The 22,884-nt window shown below is 37.7% G+C and overlaps 1 long non-coding RNA gene and 1 pseudogene across 2 annotated transcripts in view; both read left to right on the top strand.

Annotated features, from left to right (window-relative positions):
• LOC145090008 (methylthioribose-1-phosphate isomerase-like) overlaps nucleotides 1-17,038 on the top strand; it is a 50,084-nt pseudogene extending 33,046 nt beyond the window's left edge. The window contains exons 4-8 of the transcript XR_013701425.1: nucleotides 2,522-2,610; nucleotides 2,670-2,838; nucleotides 2,926-3,031; nucleotides 16,047-16,185; nucleotides 16,257-17,038. The product of XR_013701425.1 is annotated as a methylthioribose-1-phosphate isomerase-like (transcript). The remainder of the gene's footprint in view (nucleotides 1-2,521; nucleotides 2,611-2,669; nucleotides 2,839-2,925; nucleotides 3,032-16,046; nucleotides 16,186-16,256) is intronic.
• A 1,128-nt stretch (nucleotides 17,039-18,166) lies between these two features.
• LOC145090767 (uncharacterized) lies at nucleotides 18,167-19,257 on the top strand. The gene is made up of 3 exons (XR_013701750.1): nucleotides 18,167-18,302; nucleotides 18,491-18,616; nucleotides 18,694-19,257. It is a non-coding gene; the product is annotated as an uncharacterized LOC145090767 (long non-coding RNA).
• The last annotated feature ends 3,627 nt before the right edge of the window (nucleotides 19,258-22,884 follow it).

Here is a 22,884-nt window from a genome sequence, read left to right as displayed (position 1 = left end):
AATTACTTGTTGAACCAGACATCGGCCAAAAGATTAGATAACATGAAGTCATCACTCTCAGATGCTCTCTTCCTTCTATTCTTCATCACTACACAGTCAATCTGCTATATAACCACTAACGCTGCTGGTGAAAATGTAGTGAAAGATGCTACCGGGAAAAAGGTCCTGAATGGCGTTCCCTACCACATTGGTCCGGTGATATCGGCCAATGGTGGAAGAATCAAGTTAACCGACACGATGAACAATAACAAAATTTGTCCATTCAACGTGGTGCAGGACCCGGCTGACGTTAACCTAGGTGGGCAGTTCATGTTCACTCTCATTGCTAAGAAAAAGTATCTCCTCACCTCAACCATTCTTGCCATTGATTCGGGGTATCCAAAGGGTGCTTGTGAGAAGTCGACATTTTGGACGATCCCCAATGTCCTAGAACCACCACCTTCGAGCTTGATTACAACTGGTGGCCTTTTCGACCAATCTTTTACATGTTTCCAGGTTGTGGAGTATCCTAAGTCAACAAGTCCGAAGGTGCACAGCTACATGCTTCAACACTGTCCCTCGTTTTGTGGTGCAGGTCCTGGAACATGCTTTAACGTAAGCATTTACTTAGACAAGGGGGTCAGGCGTCTTGCTGCCACTGGTGATACTCCTTTTGAGTTTGTGTTTCATAAGCTTTCCAAGTAACGTGCCCTTGTTAATTAAGTCGTATGTGATTTTCTGGAGTGCAAAATAAGGGACATCACATGATGTATGAGCCCATGTGGACTTTATTCCACTCAGACTTCGCTCCTATAAACAAGCTAATTAAGCTTGTAGTTCAAGTTCACTATTTCGTTCACTATTTCTATATTCTAGCCAGGCCCGTCCATACGTTTTCAATTTCCCGGTTGAAAAGACTTAAATATGCCCTTATAATTGTAGGGGACTCATATACAACATAAATTTATAAAATAAAAATGGATCACTTTTATAATTTATAAATTCTATAACCATACAACTAAACATGTAGTCATTACCAAAAACAATTTCTCTTGTGCATTTTTTGAAATACAATTCTCAATTATCCTATCATTTTTAAGATCCATCCTTCAAGGGCAATTTGAGAATTAGTTTTGTTGCTGCTAAGAGACACTTAATTAGTGCGGGATTCGGTTACATGTGGGGCAGATTGAGTACATGCTTGCTGCCTCATGATGACTTTTAGATTAGTTTTCTCCTTTATTTTGCAAGTTGAGTGCCTTTTCTAGGTGGACTTTAAAGTTTGTTGCTATTTTTGGTGCTGCCTCCACTACTGGAAAAAGGTTAATATAATACACCATAATATAATACGGATATTAATAAAACCCGTACCAGAAAGGGATGTATGTTTCTAATTAAAGGCGTATTATATTTACACTTAAATCTGGGAGGCTTGTCTACAGTAGCTCTTCCATTCACCTTCCGCCATCTGCTGCTTCTTCGACCCTTCCGAGTGTCTCCCACCGCCGTCAACTTCCAATGAAAGACGACCGTTCTTCCCCATCACCATCTATCTTCCAAATTACTAGATTAACCTCACCGTCTTTGTTCTTTACGGTTCAGAGCCAAAACTCTGTCACCACCACCGCCCTATACGTTGTTGCTCTTTGATTATAGGATATCTTGCCAACTGCAAAGCCTCCACAAACGAAACCCCGACTCCATTATCGTCTACTTCTTCCCAACGCCCATTCTTTGGCTAAGCCCTAAATACATTCCACCGCTTACTTCTTCGTCTTCCTCCTCAATCAAATTGAGAGCCGCTGGTGTCGTAGAAAGACAATCCTCCACCGCTTGTGTCATCAAACTCAGAGTTGCCGGTGCCGTAGAAAGAGAATCCACCACCGCCATGTCGCCACCTCTAAAGGCTTCCGGTTCGTCTTCGTCGCCAATTTGGAATCATGTTCTTAGGTCCCTTGAAAAGCACTCATGGTCGATGAAATCAAAATGCGAAATCATGTTCTTAAGTCACTGGAAAAGCACTCATGCTCGATGAAATCATCAATTACGTTTAGTCACTACAAGGTCAAGTTGAGGTAAGTCGATAATTTCAAATTCTTATAAATAAATCCACCGATTACCATCAAGATGATTGTAGTTCTTCTTGTAGATATTTGAGAACCTTTTTTTCGCCTTTCTACTCCGAATATCATTCGCCTTAAGCCGCCTCCGACTCCGTTGATCACCTCACTCACGACTCACGTCCCTCCACCAAGTTTCGTCTTCATCTACATGTGTTCCGCGACTCAATCCAACTTATTTGTGACCAACATTTAATTCCGTTAAGATTGGTTTACTTTTCTGCTGAATTGTAGTTGATTCCAATTTCCATCAATGGCATCTCAAGCCGACTCATCTCTGCACACTTCATTTCATCTAAGTGTAACTGTTGTTTTGAGCAGAGAAAACTTCCTCTTGATACGATCTATTTGGAGATTCGAGATGCTGCTGAAGTGTAATGTTTCCTCAGAACTTTTTCCTGATTTGTTCTATTGTTTCACAGTCGTCCAATAGCTGTGAATCTTTCAGATGATGCAACTAAACTTACAGAGATTATAACGAACTCTGCTGCAACTGCTATGGATGCTAAGTGTTCCTTGTAATTCCTCTCACTCCTTGTAATTCATATCATGTATTCATGTTTGATTTAGTTACTTTCTGTTCTTTGCTTTTTTAGGCTTACATTGAAGCTGCTGAAGTAATGCTGGAAGATGATGTTGCTTCAAATAAAGCAATCGGGTCATATGGATCTTCTTTCATTCAAATTCAACAAAAGGAATCTAAGAAATTTTCTGTTTTGACACATTGTAATACTGACAGGCTAGTCATCTCCCTCTCTACATGACAAACTCTAGATCTTGAGATACATGTTCTTATGATTTGTTCTTTATTGTTTCATTTCAATAGTCTTGCAACAGTTGGATTTGGAACTGCTCTTGGAGTAATCTGTGCACTACATGCCGATGGAGTACTAGAAAGAGCTTATTGTACAGAAACCCGTCCATTTAACCAAGTAAACAATCTTCATTATTACATGGAAATATGGAATAGTTGAAAGACCATTTGTAATGGTTTGGTCTAGGCATACTAGTTAGTGGTAGTGATTGGGTAGTAAAAACCGATTTTGTTTAGTTTACGGTTGTTATGTGTTTACGGCCGTAAACTCCTTGCAGTTGTAAGTCAGGCCTATAAATAGGGCGTTGTGTCAGATTTTAAAGGTTGTTGATGCCTTCGTGTTTTCTCCAAGTTGTATCTGACGTTTTATTGCTTTAAGGCGTATGCAAGCTTGGTTCGTTTGTTATTTGCTTATTGTTTCATCTTTTGCTTCTGTTATTTGTAGTTGATCATTGGTAGATCCGTTTTCGGGCTTTACAATTGGTATCAGAGCGAGACCAGTGTCAAAAACATCCTACAGTTGCGATTTTGCTCAAAACAATATTCACAGCGAAAGAAGGGTTTTATTCCAGTCGAATTTCGTGTGTTCAGAAGTTCACGGTCCGAGCTTACAGCCGTAAACACCAAGTTCACGGCCGCAAGCAATTCAAGGCTCAAACACCGCAAACGATTTTCTTCTCTAGAAAATCGAGTTCCTGATTTAAGGCTTTAATAATCATATTTCATTGCATTTAAATTCTCAAAAAAAAATAAACTTAAAGTTTTTAATAGAAAATCATTGGTCGTAAACTTAAAGTTTTTAACAGAAAATCATTGGCCGTAAACTTAAAGTTTTTAACAGAAAATCATTGGCCGTAAATCGATTACATGATAATCGATTTTAGATAAATTGCATCTTTAATTTTTCTGTTTCAGAATTCAAAAGGTTCACGGGCCGTAAACTAGGAGTTTACGGCCGTAAACATTTCTCGGCAGTAAACTTGTCTTGAATCTTAGTTAAGTGATTTTCGGAATTCACAGTAAACAGTAAATTAATTAAATTTTTTAAATCGAAAATTAAGTTTTATTTAATAATTAATTAACTTTAATTTTAAAAAATGGAATCAAAAAATCCTAATCAATATCAAGAACTCGATGCTGTGATGGGAACAACCACGCGCATTCCAAGACTCATGTCCGCTGATGGTTTCCCCGAATGGAAATATAGAATTGAGAAATATATAAAGATGAAGGACTTCAAGATTTGGAAATGTGTTATAAAGGATCCAGTCAGAATCACCACTACAGTTGGGGGGCAGGTGGTTAACAAGAAAATTGAAAACTACACTGATGAAGATTTTGAGAGTGTAGAAGAACAAGAAAAGGCATTGGCCATTTTGACTATGGCCCTATCTCCAGACATTGCTCAAGGATTCAGAGAGTATACTTTTGCACTGTGGGAAGCCCTTATTGAAGTATATGAGGGAAATGAAGACATGTGTGAGAGTCTCCAAGATATGCTGAGGCAACGATTCAACATGTTTAACTATCTGCCTGAAGAGACTCTCGAGGCTCAGCTGCAGCGATTCACAACTCTCAACACGGAGATGACTGTGGCAGGGGTCTTCTATACAAAGTCAGAACTTAATAAGAAGCTACTAAATGCTCTCCTAAAATCTTGGGACATGAACGCAGCTGTGATTAAGAAGACTAAGGATCTCAGTCGCCTTTCTCTAGCTGAAGTGATGGCTGTCATCAAAGCGTGTGATATTGATGACAAGTAGCGAGAGATCAATCATGTGAACTCCTACTCAGCTGCCAACCTTGGCATTTCAACTAACAATGCTCTTTCTTCTTTCTCTTATACCCCTGCAGGTTCATCTTCCTCTACACCAGTCATTCCCTACCCACAAAGTCAACCATTCCTGTCTACCCAAACTGCTCCATCTTCAAATGTAGCCTCTTCTTCAAAAGGAAAGGAGGGTGATGAAAACCTTGTCTTTGCAGCAGGGCTAGTGAATTGCTACAATGCACTTGTAGCTGGGGAGCTTCCGCCTCAATTGTCATTTGCAGTTCTTGATCAAATTCATCCGGAGGACGTTGAGGAAATGGACATCACATGCAAATTGCCATGGCTGTATTTAGGGCAAAATAGTTTGCCAAAAAGATAGGGAAGAACAATTGGGGAATGAGTGCTGATAAGAAGGTTGGATTCAACAAAGGAAAGCTTCGTGTTTCAATTTCCACAAGCCAGGGCATTTTGCTCGTGATTGCCCACACCCCGATAGAAGGGTTAATAATGACAGAACAATGGTTGCAGTTGGGAACAGCCGAAGCAGTGGTCAAGCAAACAATGAAAAGGATATGGTTGCGCAATCTTTCGATTGGGATGATCAAATACAAGCTCTCAACTTATCTGGACCAGAAAATGCTCATCTGGCACAGGTAAGGGATGATGCTCTAGCAGGGATTGTAGCAGCGGAAGAGAGTATGATGAAGCTACAGTTTGCTTTGATGGTATCCTCTTCCCATGAACCTAATTCGTCTAAGGTAAGTTTTCCATCATGCTCTAAGGCTTGTATAGATTATGTAAAAATTTTACAGGATAAAATTGAGACATTAGGCAATGAAGTAGAAAATCTTAGGATTCTTCGTGAACTTAATGAAAAATTAATAAGAAACGTAGAAGACCTTAGATATGAAGGGTACCAACTTTGAGAAGGACAAAAACCACTTAAAGCTCAACTAGAATCGAAAATTAAGGACTTTAGGAAACTCCAGGAAGACTACAGTAACAAATGTGAAAACTATGATTATGTAGTCAAACAAAATGTTGAGCTAGTGGCTGAAGTTGAATCTTTGAAAGGAAAATTTGAAACCGCCAAACTTGATGTTAGAAAATATGATTTCTCAAGTGAGGTGGTTGCAAATATGATAGACCAAAGTATGCAGTTTAAAAGGAATCAATCAAAAGGTCTAGGGTATAATCATGTACCCCCTCCTTTCAATCATTCATATGTGTCCAAGCCTTTGTCCAAAGAAGAGATTGCCAATGAATCATTTATGGTTTATGGCAAGCCCTCCGGTTTTATTTCGGGAGGATTTATTAATGTTGAAAGTACTAACATATCTACTTCTCCTGCAGATCAATCCTTGAATCAGTCAAAGCACGAAGTTGAAGGATGTGTTTCTGAAAATAAAATCGAGTCTAAACCTAAAGTTTTCATTTTAAATAAAGACAATTCTTTTTCAAATGTTTTAAGTGACAATATTTCTTGTGGTGTTTTTAATTCTTCTGATACAGTAGTTGTTACTTATGATACTGTTTTGAGTGCTTCTAATATGTCAGATAAATTTTTGAACAATTTGGTTGACAATTTGAATGTTTGTGATAAAAATGTTGAGACACCACTAGTTTCACAACCCCCCACGAGTATAGCACCCTCACTTGCTTCACAACCTAATAATGTTGCATGTTCTTATGAGACAAGAAAGGGTGTTTGTAGGGAAAACGAATCTGATAAATGCATCACAAGTTCTAACAATAACAAGCAGATTTGTTTTAATTGTGGTACTTGTGGTCATATTGCTAGAAAGTGTCTTAACCGAATGTTTGTGAGTCATATTCTTCCAAGAGGGGAGAACGAGTTTAGAGGAAGGTCTTTAAATAGAAATTCCTCTAGAAGTCGCTCTCGAAATGATGATTGGGCAGATGAACGAAATAGAAAAAGGGATATTTTTCACAGACTTAAAAAGGTTTTTAATCACCATGTCCCGAGCAGTCTGCCAAAAAGGAGCATAGCCACGCCAAGGTCAAGCTCATCCCAAAGTAGTGGTGGATCTTCAACCAACTCTGGTAGAAGTCACACATGCTTTAAGCAGATTGTTAAGCATAAAATGACAAAGTTAACTGAGTTTTTCAGAAAACCTAATTATAAATGGAGGCCCAAACCTGCTCCTAATACATCATCTGTGTCCTCAGAGAAGTTTAAGTGCAATAAGTCTGGAAAGGCATCGGGATCACCCAGGAAGATCATGACCTAGGTGCCCAAATATAATTAAACCCGCACATTTTACAGGGACAGTTGCAGGGAAATGTCGTCAGACCCTGGTTCGTCGACAGTGGCTGTTCCCGACATATGATGGGAGATATCACCCAACTGCATATCATTCAATCATTTAATGGGGGGGGGGGGGGTATGTCTCTTTTGCGGGTGGAGATGGAGGGAAAATCACTCAAAGAGGAACCGTGTCAAATGGAGTTCTAAGTTTCGAAAACGTGAATTTCGCTCCCGAGTTGAAACACAGTCTGTTAAGCGTTTCCCAGATTTGTGACAAGGGCTATTCTACGCATTTCACTGACAAGGAATGCATGGTCTTAAAGCCAGGCTTTGTCATCCCTGAAGAATGGATTCTCGTAAAATCAAAAAGGGATGGGAATGCCTATATTATTGATATGAATAGCAATCTCCTAGAACAAGTTACTTGTCTATTCTCCAAGATCTCCGAGCAAACTGCAATGTTGTGGCACTGAAGATTAGGTCATGCTAACGCCAAGAATCTAAATTGTCTTGCGAAAAATGAGATGGTCCGTGGATTGCCTGTCAAGGACTTTATCACGTTTGAAAAATGTGTGTCATGCGCTCAAGGAAAGCACCATCGAAAGCCGCACTTGCCAAAACAGGTTAACTCAATTAGTCAGGTTCTTCAATTACTTCACATGGATTTGTTTGGTCCAGTGAACATGCTAAGCATCAACAGAAGTTCTTACTGTTTAGTTGTGATTGATGATTTCTCTCGATTTACGTGGGTTTTCTTTCTATCCAACAAAGCCGGTGTCACTGAATTGATCAAGAAGTTCGTTGTACTTGTTGAGAATCAGACCAATCATAGGGTGAAGGCGCTTCGTACCGATAATAGAACAGAGTTCAAGAATTCCGTTCTCAATCACTTCTGCGTTGAAAAGGGTATCCTGCGTCAATTTAGTTCAGCTCATACATCTCAACAAAATGGTGTTGCTGAAAGGTGGAACAGAACACTCAAAGACGCTGCAAGAACGATGCTATGTGACTTAAAGTTGCCTATTTTCTTTTGGGCGGAGGCGATAAACACTGCCTGTTATGTTCATAATCGATTGCTTATCAATAAAGCTCAAATGAAAACTCCGTATGAAATTTACTATGGACACAAGCCGTCAGTCAGTCATTTCCGAGTATTTGGCTGTCCTTGCACCCTTCTTCACCTAGATGCCAACCCGAAGTTTAATGCCAAAGTCGATGACTGCTATTTTGTAGGGTATGCTGCTGGCACCGCTTATAGAGTCTACAATAAGAAAACCAAACAGATTGTGGAATCCTATGACGTGCGTTGGTTGGAAGAGAATGAGACAAATGCAAGAGTGGTTCTGGATTGGTTGTTTGATTATACGTCACTTTTCAAATCCTTAAACGTGTATTCAAATGATGCATCTAGAACTGGTTCACATTGGAAGAGTATCTCTGAAGATGAAGACGAAGAAGTCGTGTACAAGCCTGTATCTAAACCTTCTGATTCATCGAAAGGAAAATCTAAAGCTTCACTTGAAGGAGAGTCCTCTGACTCGCACAAGGGAGGATCTTCTGCTGCATCTGAGGGGGAGACTTCTGCTGCAACTGAGGGGGAGTCTTCTGCAACATCTTCGGGAAAGTCCTCCGCTACTCCTCAAGGGGGGCCGTTCTTAGAACATGATAGTCCTCAATCAGTCCACACTGATTATTCTGATGCTGAATCGACACCTCACATATCTTTAGAGAAAGAGTTCGTTCCAAATGATGCTTCCGCCGTCTCTTCAACCCTTATGGAATTACTCTTCCCTGATTTTATTGCAGACGAGTATGTCGTAGAACCATCTAGTACTACTCAACCAGCAAATGAAGGAGGTCTCAACATTCACACTCTACCTGTCTCTCTCAATGACATCATCTAAGAAATACCTTCTAGGATTCAACGGGATCATCCGATCGAAAACATCATTGGCCAGCTAGATGATGGTGTTAAAACTAGAATTCAGAGTGGAGACGTGAATACATGTCTGTACTCTTGCTTTATTTCTCAAATTGAGCCCAAGAATGTAGAAATGGCTCTAAACGAACCTAGTTGGGTGGATGTAATGCTTGAAGAATTGCATCAATTTGAAAAACTCGGTGTTTGGAAGTTAGATGAGTTACCGAAGGGCAAGAAGTCTCTTGACACACGATGGGTCTATCGCAACAAATAGGACGATTCAGGAGTTATTGTGCGAAACAAAGCCAGACTGGTAGTTCATGGGTTTCAACAAGTCGAGGGTCTTGACTACACTGAAGTTTATGCTCCAGTAGCTCGCCTGGAGGCTATTCGTATCTTCCTAGCGTATGCTTCGTATATGAACTTTACTGTCTTTCAAATGGATGTCAAGACTGCCTTCTTGTATGGCAAGGTGAAGGAAGAAATCTACGTTGATCAACCTCCAGGGTTTGTCGACTCGAAGTATCCTAATCATGTCTACAAGTTGGACAGAGCGTCATATGGGCTGCATTAAGCTCCTAGAGCATGGTATGCAACCCTAACAAAGCATTTGCTCGAACATGGTTATACTCGCGGCACTATCGATCAAACACTGTTCATAAAGCATGTCGACAAGGACCAGATACTCGTACAAATATACGTCGATGACATAATCTTTGGATCAACAAGCCAAAAGCTTTGCAAAGAGTTCGAAAGTGTAATGAAGAAAAGATTTGAAATGAGTTCATTGGGAGAAATGACCATGTTTTTGGGGCTTCAGGTTAAACAAAATTCAACCGGAATCCTGCTACATCAAGCCAAGTATGTGGAGGATATTCTTGAGAAGTTTGCGCTTCACGATGCTAAATCTGCTTCTACACCGATGGCTGAACGACCTCTCCTGTCTCCATATCCTAAAGGCGAGTCCGTAGATCAAACTCTCTATCAATCGATGATCAGATCGCTGATGTATCTTACTGCAAGTCGACCTGGCATTATGTTTGCAGTATGTCAATGCGCACGATATCAGGCTAATCCTAAACTTTCTCATCTTATTGTTGTTAAAAGAATTTTTCGGTATATCAAAGGAATCCTTAAATTGGGTCTTTGGTATCCGAAGAATTCTGAATTTAATCTTTATGCTTTTACTGACAGTAATTATGGAGGTTGTGAGCTTGACAGGAAATCAACTTCAGGAGGATGTCAATACCTAGGTGACAGATTAGTTTCATGGCAATGCAAGAAACAGCACACTGTCTCGACCTCAACAGTAGAGACGGAATATGTTGCTGTATCAGCTTGCTGCTCTCAAGTTATCTGGATCCAACATCAGCTGTTGGACTATGGTTTGAATTACTTCGAAACCCCTATCTATTGTGATAATGAAGCGGCAATTCAAATAGCTAAAAACCCAGTCCAACACTCTAAAACCAAGCACATCGACATTAAAATTCACTTTATCAGAGACTGTTATGAACGATCTTTAATTCGAATCAAACAAGTCCACACTGATAACAATGTGGCGGACTTGTTCACAAAGCCATTTAACAAAGTTCGTTTCGATGTGCTTGTCGGATTTCTGAAAATGATACGTTTTGAAGATTAAGTTTTTTTTCTGTTTTTTTTTCTTTTCTCAATTTAATTTTGGCTTTATTAGTTTACATTTTAAATTTTTTTGTTTTAGGATAGTTTAAAATTTGCGCATTATTTTGTTTCGTATTCTCACCCATGCACAAATTTAGGGGGAGAAATAAATATCCAAAAACAACAAAAAAGAAAAATTAAAAAAAAAATCCAAAAATAGTGTCATTTCTGTTCAGCATTTAAAAATTTATTGTTGACAACTTCGGCTGTAAGTACTATGATGGGAAATGAAATTAACAAGTGATAAAGGGCAACCTGAATCTGCGTAACGTACCTAAGTTGAATCGTCTACGCTCTGTACTCGATGTGCTGGTAGGCACGAAAGATTTTAAATGGACTTGACTACGAAAGTTGAACCTAATGAATTTAAAGGACTTGACGAACTTTGACCTAGTTAGATCCGTTTAACCTGATGTCACGACGCTCGGATAGGTTGAGCAGGGAGATATACATGAGAATCTACTCATCACATTAATTGAACCCGTACTTGGAACCGTGGCTTAACTTTTCCTCGATGAGCGGATTCTGTCCTTAATTCTGGTTGGATGGGGCGACTGGTAAATTCCGATAAATTAGGTCTGTAGAATATCATTTTCTTTCTTTCCGTCTGTTAGCCATATGTTGTCTCCTTTGCGCGACTTCTAATCAGACCTGGTATACAACATATGCAACTCTATTTCTCTGTAGGCTATATATATATATATATATATATATATATATATATGTGTGTGTGTGTGTGTGTGTGTATGTGTGTGTGTGTGTGAAATACTTCTTATCTGTTAGCCATATGCTGTCTCCTTTGTGCGACTTCTAATCCGACCTGGTACACAGCATATGCAACCTTCTTCTTCTCAACCCCTCTGAAGTAGTTAGCAATAGAATTCTGAATCTCTTCTCTCTCTGAATGGTTGTCTGCTCACCCGGTGTAAGGAGTACTCTGGAAGTTCTTGATGGATGGGGCATATCAGGAAGCGGGAAACACGTTCCAGTACACTTAAAATTGAACTCATACAGATTGTCTGTAGATCTCGCTGCTCGATTTAGGTGGACAACAATATCCCTGGTTGTAGTCAGTTAAATGGTCATAAGGTGAATTTATTTAAGATTTAGGAGGTATCATAATTACAGAAATTTACAATTAGATATATGCCTGAATCATGTCATTGGTAAAATGTCCAAAAACGTCACAAATCTTTCGTGTTTAAGTGGACCACAATACTGGCAATCGGTCAGACGAAGATGTGAAGATAAGGGTACCGACAAGTGGAATAAGGCCGTCCAAAAACTTTGATTCAAGCATCACAAAAGTTAAAGTGGTTAAATTTTGTTGTGTAAAAATGATTTTTAGTGAAAATATTTTTATCAATTTTATTTTTTATTTTTATTTTTATTTTTAATTTTTAATTTTTTATTTTTAAAATGTTATTTTTTAATTTTAATTTTAATTTTAATTTTTTAATTTTATTTTTATTACTTTTACTATTTTAATTTTATTCTTATTTCGTTTTTTTTATTTAAATTGTATTTTGTTAGGTTTTATTTTATTTTATTTTATTTTTCTGAAATTAAATTAATCCTCAAATTTTTTTTTTTAATTTTAATTTTAATTGTTGGAAGTTGGAAATACTGGGTAGTTATCAGATAAGAGGGTAAGTGAGGGTGAAAAGGGGTAAAAAGGAGTTCACTGCCGGAATCTCCTCATTCACGAGATTCCGGCCGCAAACTCCTCTTAAACCCTCTCAAAAGCTCAAAAAATTTTCTTTGATTTTCGGAAAACCCCTTACACCATCACAAAGGTAATCACTTCTAGATCACAAATATGTATTTTGTTTCGTGTTTCACCATGCCATTATGCCAGAAATCGCAAAAATAGATCCAACGGAGCTTACGGCCGTAAGCTCCGACCGTAAACTCCAAGTGTTTGAGATTTGGACTTGTTTCTAATTTATATTGATGCTACGGATGTTTACGTTTACATATCTTCAAGTATTGTGCATCAATTCGATAGGCAGGATCGATTTTTCGCGATTTTTCAATTGACTGTTCTTCGGCCGTAAACTCCTAGTTTACGGCCCTAGAACAATGAGTTTACTGCTTAAACTTTGGATGTATTAAATAAGGAAATATTGTGTGATAACTTTTCAAAAGGGTTCTTAGACCGTAAACTTAGCAATTGTACAACTTAGCGAACTTACAGTTGTGTTTGAGTGCAGGCAATGGCGAACTTAAAATTTGCAGATATGCACAACTTAGCAATTGTACTCGTGGACCCTCCGGCTATTCATTCGGATATGCGTTCGATGATTCATCGTTTGAGTGAATGTTGCTTAGCATCCGCAATCACTATCAATCCGATGGTTTATCAAAGCGTAATACGTGAGTTTTGGGCGACTGCAGAGACACACATGGATGATGATGGCAATTTTACGGTGAAGGCGAAAGTACAGGGTCGAGAGATTGTCATTAATGAAGGCTTTATTCGTGAAGCGCTGCTAATTGATGATCAACCCAATTTCCCGACAGAGATTGGAATCGAAGATGTTCAAAGGGTTCTACGAAAAATGAGTTACGAGGGAACCTTTCTGCCGACGCTGAAAAAGTTGCTACATCCATACTGGAGGTATTTAGGCCATGTTTTTGTAAGCTGCATCTCGGGAAGGAGGTCTGGGGCAGATGAGATTTCTCAGCGCACAACTGGTGCTCTGGTATCTCTTGTTGCTGGGTTTCGCTTTAATTTCTCAAAGTTCATCCTTGAGGAATTTGTTATCAACATCAGAGCTTCTACTCGGGATACTTTTCTGTTGTATCCCCGTTTTGTACAAGTGTTCATTAACATTCAATTTCCAAACGTGAGGAAGATGGGAGAAACATTGGATATGAAGTCCTTGGGTCCCCACACGGTGGGACTTATCAAACAAAATCGGAAAGGCAAAGTCATATTTCAAGGACTATATCCTCTTGAAAAGTTTGGGAACTTTACTGAACTGGATGAAACACCAGAGTCTTACGAGTCGTCCGAGCAAACATCCTCGGAGCAAGCATCTGCTGAGAAATCAACTCCATCCAACGTTGTTATAGATGTATCTAAGGATGAAGAAACCGAGAAAGAAGACTCACCAACTCCTAAAGTTCAAACTGTCTCAGAACATGAAAAAGAGTTGAGTGATGATCAAGTTAGTGGAGAGATGAGTATTGGTGAAGAGAGAAATGATTCTTTTGATGATCTTGATTTAACTAGTTTTGATCGCGATGATATTGCAGCTTCTTTGGCAAGCAGTGCTAATGTTGTGTCTCATGAAAATCTTCACACAATTTTCCATAATGTTGATGATATTGGTTTTCACACAACTGAGACAAGGAAATCGAGCAAGACGTTTGATACGCGAACTCCTACTTCAAAGCAAATAGTGTCGACTTCTATTCCTATGGAGATGGTTATGGGATGTTCCCCTCCTATGTCCGTTTCTCCTACTCCCGAACCGTTTGTGAGTGTGTTTTCTCCAGAAGTTGATCAACAACAATCTAAAAGAAGAAGACTTGATGCAAGACAATCTGAACTGATGACAAGTTTGGTTAGTGGTCTTCCTACCCCACCTTTCACTGCTACTACTACAAGGCTCACCAATACAAAGATGTTTCCTACTGGTCCGAGTTCAACATTTGATGTTGGTGGTTCCTCTGCACCGCCTGGTTTCTCAGTTCCTAGATACCGTCGAGATGTTGCTTCTGAAAGGCTGGCATTGCACATGGCTGAAGAACAACTTGTATCGCCAGATCCTTGAGGAAAGGGTGTTTCCATTGAAGAAGGTGGTGCTAGGGATGACAATCTTACTCTTGCTGGTCTGCAGAAAGAAATTTCGGTTCTTAGCCAGAAAAATATTAAACTCGATATTCAGGTGGCAGAGCTTCATACCGAGAATGTCGATCTTCGTATCCAAGTATCCAAGCTACAATCAGATAAATCTAGTCTTGGCGGACAACTGGCTGAACTCAAAAAGGATAAGAAGCTGAAACGCAAGCAGATCTCCGATTTACAAGATCATTTTAATCTGCTGACTTCGAGCTATTTTGAGCTAATGAAGAAACTTGAAGTTGATCTTGGTGAGAGATACCAGACGTCTGTTGAAGAACAAAGGATTAACCTTCACGTACAAGCTTTTTCGGTTGACCTACCAGTCGGTCAGTCCTCTGGTACTGCTGAACGTGTTGTAGATGAACCTCCATTGGCTCCACACATTCGAGAACTTATTCGTGGTAATCAAGAAGATGATGTTCAGAGAGGACAATTACTGTTTAAACGGAATACTAATCGGAATACATCTCAGAGCGAACCCTTAATAATTGTTACTGATCTTGAAGTTGTTAGGTTCCGGGATACATTTGGGGATAGATCAGGAGTGGCTGCCTGGGGATTTCATGACCCTCTCAGAAAGTGGATTGTCATTCGTAAGAGTGGTAATTCAGAGTTGTATAAGGATATTCATGCATTTAGGTCGTTTACAAGAATTGATCTGACGGAGTTGTCTCAAGCTCTGTTCATCAATCTTTTCAACACTCCTCAAGTTACTCAGTTTAAGCACTTTCTGGATGATCAAGTAAAGAAAGGATTTCCATCGATGCCGACGGCAGAATCAGTTATATTTGAACACCCAGATGTCTTGGAACCGTCCACTGACAAGCCGTTACAGGTAGTGATGTGGCCCGCAACGAAACAAGTCAAGCAGTTTCCTATGCTTCAGGGCTATCAAGATGGATCTCAGTTCTTTGGAATGCTGGGTTTATGATGAAAATACATCTGGAGCGGTCATCAAACTTAAGAATGGGTGTATTTGTTTGTACGATCGCAGAGACTTGCTGCAATTCAGGAAATGGGATATTCATTATCTTAGCAACTTTCAAATTAAAGTTGTTGAAGAGGTTTATGAGGAAGGAGCCAAGGTGTACACAACAATGATCGTGGAGATTCTAAGCAAGAGAATATGGAATGGAGCGATGGGCCAGATGGACGTGATGATTGTCGACAAAGGAATGGGTTCGAGCTAGTCCAAACCAAGGGGGAGATTGAAAGACCCTTTGTAATGGTTTGGTCTAGGCATACTAGGTAGTGGTAGTGATTGGGTAGTAAAAACCGATTTTGTTTAGTTTACGGTTGTTATGTGTTTATGGTCATAAACTCCTTATGGCCGTAAACTCCTTGCGGTTGTAAGTCAGGCCTATAAATAGGGCGTTGTGTCAGATTTTAAAGGTTGTTGATGCCTTCTTGTTTTCTCCAAGTTGTATCTGACGTTTTATTGCTTTAAGGCGTATGCAAGCTTGGTTCGTTTGTTATTTGCTTATTGTTTCATCTTTTGCTTCTGTTATTTGTCTTTGATCATTGGTAGATCCGTTTTCGGGCTTTACAATAGTTCTTTAGTTGTGTGTTCACCCTAGGTGTTCGATGAAATGTCTGACTCGATCAATACTGTTTTTGTTCATTTCTGAAAGTGTAGGGATCAAGATTGACAGCTTATGAATTAGTTCATGACAAAATACCCGCAACTCTTATAGCAGATTCTGCAGTTGCTACTTTAATGAAAACTAGATCTATCCATGTTGTCATTGTTGGAGTTGATCGTGTTACTGCTAATGGTATGTTATTACTATTTTACCCACAAATCCTTTGTTACTTTTAATCTAAAAAAAATTAAATTTGATTTTAGGTGACACTACGAACAAGATTGGAACATATAGCCTAGCGTTATCTGCTAAACATCATGGTGTTCAATTTACGTTGCGGCCCCCTTGACTTGTCATTATCTTCCGTAAATGAAATTGTTATAGAAGAAAGGTCGCCAAAGGAGTTACTTAACAAACGTGGTGGTATGGGAGAACAAGTTGCAGCTTCTGAGATTTGTGTTTGGAATCCAGCTTTTGATGTTACACCAGCTAATTTAATATCTGGTATCATAACTGAAAAGGTATTCTTCAATCTTCAATACAAAAGGCATTAATTTATGTTATGGGTATATTATATATATAATTATATTCTAATGGATGTGGGAATGATTTTTTTGACATTAAAGGTTTGTACACAAGAGTATGAGCAACTAATGTCTAAGGATACGCCGGGGTTTTTAGGTTACTATTGTTATGAGTTTGTAATGTATTTTTGTGTTTTTGAATAAATCTTAGAAAGCTTTAAATAATAGGCTTCTCTGTTAGAGGTGTGTGACAACATTTTGCCATTAAAAACTATAAATTTGGTCAAAATAAAAGATGGTTAGGATGTGATTTTGTTGGTAGTAGTGAATGGATCATGGAGGGTGAGTTCTTTATACGTATATAGGGTAGTTTTAAATTAGTTTGTAAGAATAGGGCTTTTTAAGAAATTAGGTCCAATGAACACAAAATTAATTTTTAGAATGTTAGGGTTTAATGTTGTTTGTTTTACCTTCAATGAAATTAGGTTTTTGTTCTTCCCCAGGATCATGATTTTGGTGAAGTGACCGAGTTTCAACAAAGCTTTCTTAGTTCAATTTGCTATGAATTCTATGTATATACTCCCTATGTTCGATAAGTAAATAAGGAGCATGTTTCTAAGCATTATTTCATTACTTCTGTTCAAACAAGTTCATTTACGTGTTGGTAGTTTCTATTGATGCTACATGCTTCTTGTTTCATTCTGAATTTTGTGAATTTTTACAGCCAAACCTCTATTTTGGAAGAGGCATACATGAGGACATCTTTTCTCTTTTCAAGTAAGGATATAAAGTTTATTTTTGATTTGATAATGTGAAAATGCATGTTAGCAACTATGAGTTCTTTCCTGACAGTAATATCTAAAAACTTATATACGAACTTTTCTTAATTGTGATTTTTATTAGATTAAGATCTGATTACGTATTTATTTGAACATTTTGTAGTGACCTACAATATTGACATTGTTATTTCTATTTGGGATCCAATTTTCATGGTGTGTATTCTTGAAAATAATTATTTTTTTTTGCCTTCATGAGGCCAGTTAAACATATGTAACGTAATTTTATGTACTCTTTTGAGTTTTATTTGAGTTACATCTATTTGTAGTTACTTGTGAGAGAAGATGCTTTGGTTGAGTTTAAAACGAACTTGCTGTAGCAAAACTTGAAAATAATTCAATCTCTTCTTCTTTTACAATTACCAGGTATGATAATTGTATATATTTTATATTATTTTATAACAATAACAAAATTTCAAAACCATGTTTCTTGTTGTTTTATTGCATAAAAAAGGTGTTCAAGAGAAGTTAAAGAAACAGATTAAAGAAGTGGAACTTGCACAATCGAAAGATGTGTCATTACACTAGTATGGCATAGCAGAGGTGTGTGTGTTATAACAATACAACAAATAATCTTTTTTCTTTATATCTTTTTAAATCTTCTATTTAAGTTCTCTTAACATATAGTAATATAATATAAGTTACGAACTTTATTTTTTTAGATTTTGGTTTTAAGAGTGTTTTAGTTAGTGGTGGAATATATGTGGCCTTCAGCCACTTGGGTGAGGTTAGTATGCATATATATTTAGTTTACCAAATTTTGAAATAGAAATATGACATCATCATTATGTGCTGTTTAATCCTTAGATAAGGACACTTGGCATGCTACATTCAAGATTTATATGGGTTACTTCAGCTTTCTGTGAACACCTTGTGCCAATGCAAAAATGAGGAGCCTAAAAGATATCATGGAGATTAGCACACAAGATGTTATGAGTGATGGTCACAAGTAAGTCTTATTTTGGATTGACCTTTCAATATTTTGTTGTCCTTTTGTGTCCTTTTCTAGGATACTTGAAAGAGCTCATGCTCATCATCCTTATAATTGAAGGAAAATGTATTTTCTACCCTCTGGCACACACACACATGATTTTGTTCTTATTATTCCCTTCTCTAATTTTCTATCTGTGCCCCTAGGTGGTGAGGCTTTGTTTGCTTTTGACTGTCAAGGAATCTGCAATTAATGTGCCTAGAAATTTGAAGTATCACCTTTTATATGAGAATGCCAAATGCTCCAACTGTCGGTAACATGGTCTCATATATGTAAGTAATTTTCCAACTATTCACTTATTTCATCAATCACTGTCCTTAAGATTAGATTTTGTTGGTTATGTAAACAGGAACTTTAGTGTTTTGACTCCATATGTTCTCTATTCATAAGAAGGAAAATGAAGATGAAATTTCAATTATATTTTACCTCCAGAAGATAGAAGATATATCCAGGTATCTGCTGATATTAGTTTTGACTGTTGTCCCCTTTATTTAGAATCAAAGAACGTGAAGTTTGTAATTGGATGCTGAATAGGGCTGGAATGCAATTAAGGATGGTTGCTAGGAAAGAGTCTGGTTTTGATATCTTGACATCTAGTACAGTTGTACGAGTAATCTAGTACGGTTGTATGAGGAGATCGTATGGTGTATTAGATGGGTATATGTTTGAGAGGATTCATATCAAGTACGGTTGTGTATTCGTGTATTAGATGTGTATATATGCCGTATTAGATGATTGTATGCGATGCTTGTAAAAAGTAGATAGGATACATATAGTACGGCTAAATAGCCGTACTCTATTAGACATATAATCTAATACACCCCTCTACTAATACGCCTTCTATGTACGTACTATATTCATAATTTCAACTGTACTCTATTAACCTTTTTTCTAGTAGTGCTCAAAAGTTCTTTGCATCTATCTCCTCTATTTGTGTCCCTTTGATAAACTAAATATTATTTTACTTTTTCATGCTACTTATCTTCATATCCATTTGAAGTGACGACAAATATCACATTTTGATAAAATTAATAATATTTTAAGACATTTTTCATCATTTTACATTGGTAGGAATATAAATAGAAAAAAAAGTAGGAGGATATTTAATTTCTTTTTCTTTTTTGTACATAATATTTTCCTTGCCGTTCAAACAAAAAAAATCAATCTTTCTTGATTATTTCTTGAGTCATTGTAGTCCATAGAGATAACTTTGATTTCTCCTTCGTATGTTTCTAATAGCAACATGCACTGTCAAATATGTAGTGTAATAAATAAATCCATCAATTTTGTTTCAAGCTGCTAATAAAAACATTTGATCTTTGAAACAAAATGATCTAACAAATAAACAAAGAAAACAAAAATTAGAATTTAAATGACACTTTAGTAAAATTTAATCACAAAACAGAAATTAAAATTTCCAAATGAAATATTGTCTCTTAAGTATAGTTATGCATTAAACAATAATCAAATTAGTATAGACATTACAAAACTAAAAAGAGTTCCTTTTGTTATTATATTATAAATTACTCATTGAGCAAAATAAGAACAACTTCTCTAAAACGTTAATCAATATGCTGTAAACAGTTGATAAACAAAAATTGCATGATGATATGAAAAGAAAACAATAATTGCATGCAAAACACAAACCATACACTTTTATCAAAATAGAAATATAAGATTACCTAAATTTTGTGGTGAAAAAACATTTTTCTACAAAGCCAATGGACAAAGCGACATAGTGAATAATTACATAACCGTGAGATTGATGAGTGTGACGATGAGAGCCTAGATACAAAATATCACATAATAGAGGTGATGAGATTTTGATTTTAATTTATACCAAAAGCCAAAGAGACAAAGACGAAAACACAGATGTATGTAAATGTTTATGTCGTTAAAAAAAGGTAAAGGCGTATAGGAAGCTACCATTGCAATTAGGGCCCGTCCTATTTGGTATGTTCTAGGAGGAGTCAATTGTGAAGATGATCATAAAACGTGATACTAAAGTATGCGTCTTTCTTTTTAGATTGAAGAATCTTTTATCTTTTTGCTTAATAGATTCTAATAGTCGTTCTGCTACTCTTTGCTACTACTTAAACCTTTTCAAAAGTACTAAAATTCTATTTAATCTTATAAACAAAATCATATTTATTGAAGCGAAAGAAGAACCAAATCATTGGCTTTCTTCTTTGGGTATACCACATCTATCATTTCCATTTTGTCAATGTATGATTTCATTTTTAGAACATGTGCACACATAGAATTTCCATCTTGATGTCTACATGTCAATAAGGCTGGAGTAGTTTCATATTGTAACATCCTGTTTCGAGAAGTTTCTTATATCGGGATTGCGGGCTATAAATGGATCAAGTAAAGGCATTGGGCTTCAAGGGAATAGGGTTTAGACCCTATTGGATGTTGATAATATTGGTTATGTGATCTAAGCCCTTGGTTTGTGTCTTGGAATCAAAGGGTAGAATGGCAAAAATGATGTTCCAGACTTCTTTCATGAATTAAGGATTTTATTTTGGTGTGTTCTAAGTCAAAAGTAATTAGGTACAATTGTGGGGCTCGTCAAAACATTTTTCTGCATATAAAGATCACCAAAAACAGAGTTGAAATGAAGAAGTTATGGTTAATTGAAGTTGGAATGGATTTGGGTGAAAAACCGTCGCCATGGAGTGGAGATTAGAGCCTACGGCGTGGCAGGCTATGGAGTGGAGAAATGTGGCCACAGAATGGCAGTCTATCATGCCCAAACCCATAATTTTAGGGTTTTCAACGTATACAAGCATAAGGTTCCACATTTTTTGGCATTTTAATAGCCTCCATCATATTTAGAACCCCTTTGGAAAACCCTAGCCTCAATCTTCAAGATTTGAGCTTCTCCCTTCTAATCTCTCCTCTTTTGGATGCTTTTTATGATATTTTGATGAAGTGTAAAGATCAAGATGGTTCTTTTGGTTGCAAGGAATGATGCTTTAAGTTTGGATCCATCAAATGTACTACATTTATGGACCATTGTAAGTATAAAGTTCCAATCATGCTCTTTTGTTCTCCAGATCTCTTCATTTTGTGCTCTTTGGCACTTTTGGTTTATTTTATGAATGATCTTGGAGTTGAGTGGAGTCCAACATCTTTTGATCAGTTTGGAATACTTCTTGGATCTCATGGACTACGAAAGTTATGATCTTTTGCCCTCCCTTTTATCCATGTAAGTTATCTTAGTCTTTAGGCCATTTTTGTGTATTAGAGTTTCGATCTTGTAAGATTATGGCATTATCATGGATAAAACTAAAAGTGAGAGACTCGGACTAATGGATTAAGTTGAGAAAGGTGCATTTTTGGGTCCTTTTGAGACTTAAAGCCTAGATCTTGGTGGTTTGGACCATCCTAATGGATAAAGTTGGAAACTTTATCCATTATGAAGCTTTTAGGAATCAGATTTGATGAAGACCACGACATGGCCAAGGAAGGCCACGACATGGTGGCATGACTTATCACATCTGTTTTGTCCGGACGTGCCCACAGCATGGTGTAACGCCTGTGTTTCCGGGCTTGCCGTTTTTAGCAATGTAATAGTCTAGGTTAACTTTTGTAACCCGTTTTGAAATAATAGAAGTATATTATTTGAGTATTATGTGTTTTGTGCCTAATTGCTTAATTATGTGGTTTGATTAATTAAGAATAAAAATAAGCGTCAAAAGTAAAGTATGAGATAAGTCCGATATCTTTACATAAAGTTGTAGTGGTCTAAATGAGGTTTCCGAATATATAAGGAATGCCAAAATCCGAGTTATAACGAAGAAGTTATGACCTGTCGAAGTTTCGCGACAGAACCGGCACGACCCAGCGCGACGTAAATAGGGAATTTAAGGTAGATAGATAACTATACTTAGTGATCTAAATGAGAATTGAAGATCTCATCGATAGTAGTGCAACGACGGAAAGACGGACGGAAACGGAGTTCAGATGAAGGAGTTATGAATTTGGAATGGAGTTTTCCTGTCCCGGCCTACTAAAGATAATATATAAGTAATGTACTTATATTATATTAAAAATAAAGTCAAAATTAGCCAATGGAGTCTAAATGAGAGTTGTAGAGCATAATCTCACCTTCGCGGCGATATAAAGAACGTCGAAAACGGAGTTCGTATGCGAAAGTTATGAATTTCTGAAGTTCGGGGCGCGAAACCCCAAAACTGTCAGAGACCACGACGTGGCAAGCAGTGCCACGACGTGGCAAGTGTCCTGTCACCTCCGGAAGGCCCCCAGATGCAACTTGGGATGACGCATGCAGTGACGACCAAGCCCACGACGTGGAACAAGGTTGCCACGACGTGGCAAGGGCCAAATTTGCCCTATAAATAGATTTGAAGGGCCAGCCGTTTATGGTTGCTATTTTCTCTCTTCTCTCTCCCGTTTTACATCATTTTGCGTGCCAGAAGTACCCCAAAGCCCCGGTAATATCCCCGAGACCCGAAGCAAGTCCCGAGATCCCGAAGATCCCGAGAAGTGCGATTCCCGAGTCGAAGCTCTG

Source organism: Lactuca serriola, chromosome 2 (genome assembly GCF_051521515.1).
Source record: "Lactuca serriola cultivar US96UC23 chromosome 2, Lser_US96UC23_V15, whole genome shotgun sequence".
NCBI classification, from domain to species: Eukaryota; Viridiplantae; Streptophyta; class Magnoliopsida; order Asterales; family Asteraceae; genus Lactuca; species Lactuca serriola.
This window is presented reverse-complemented; position numbering and strand designations above follow the sequence as displayed.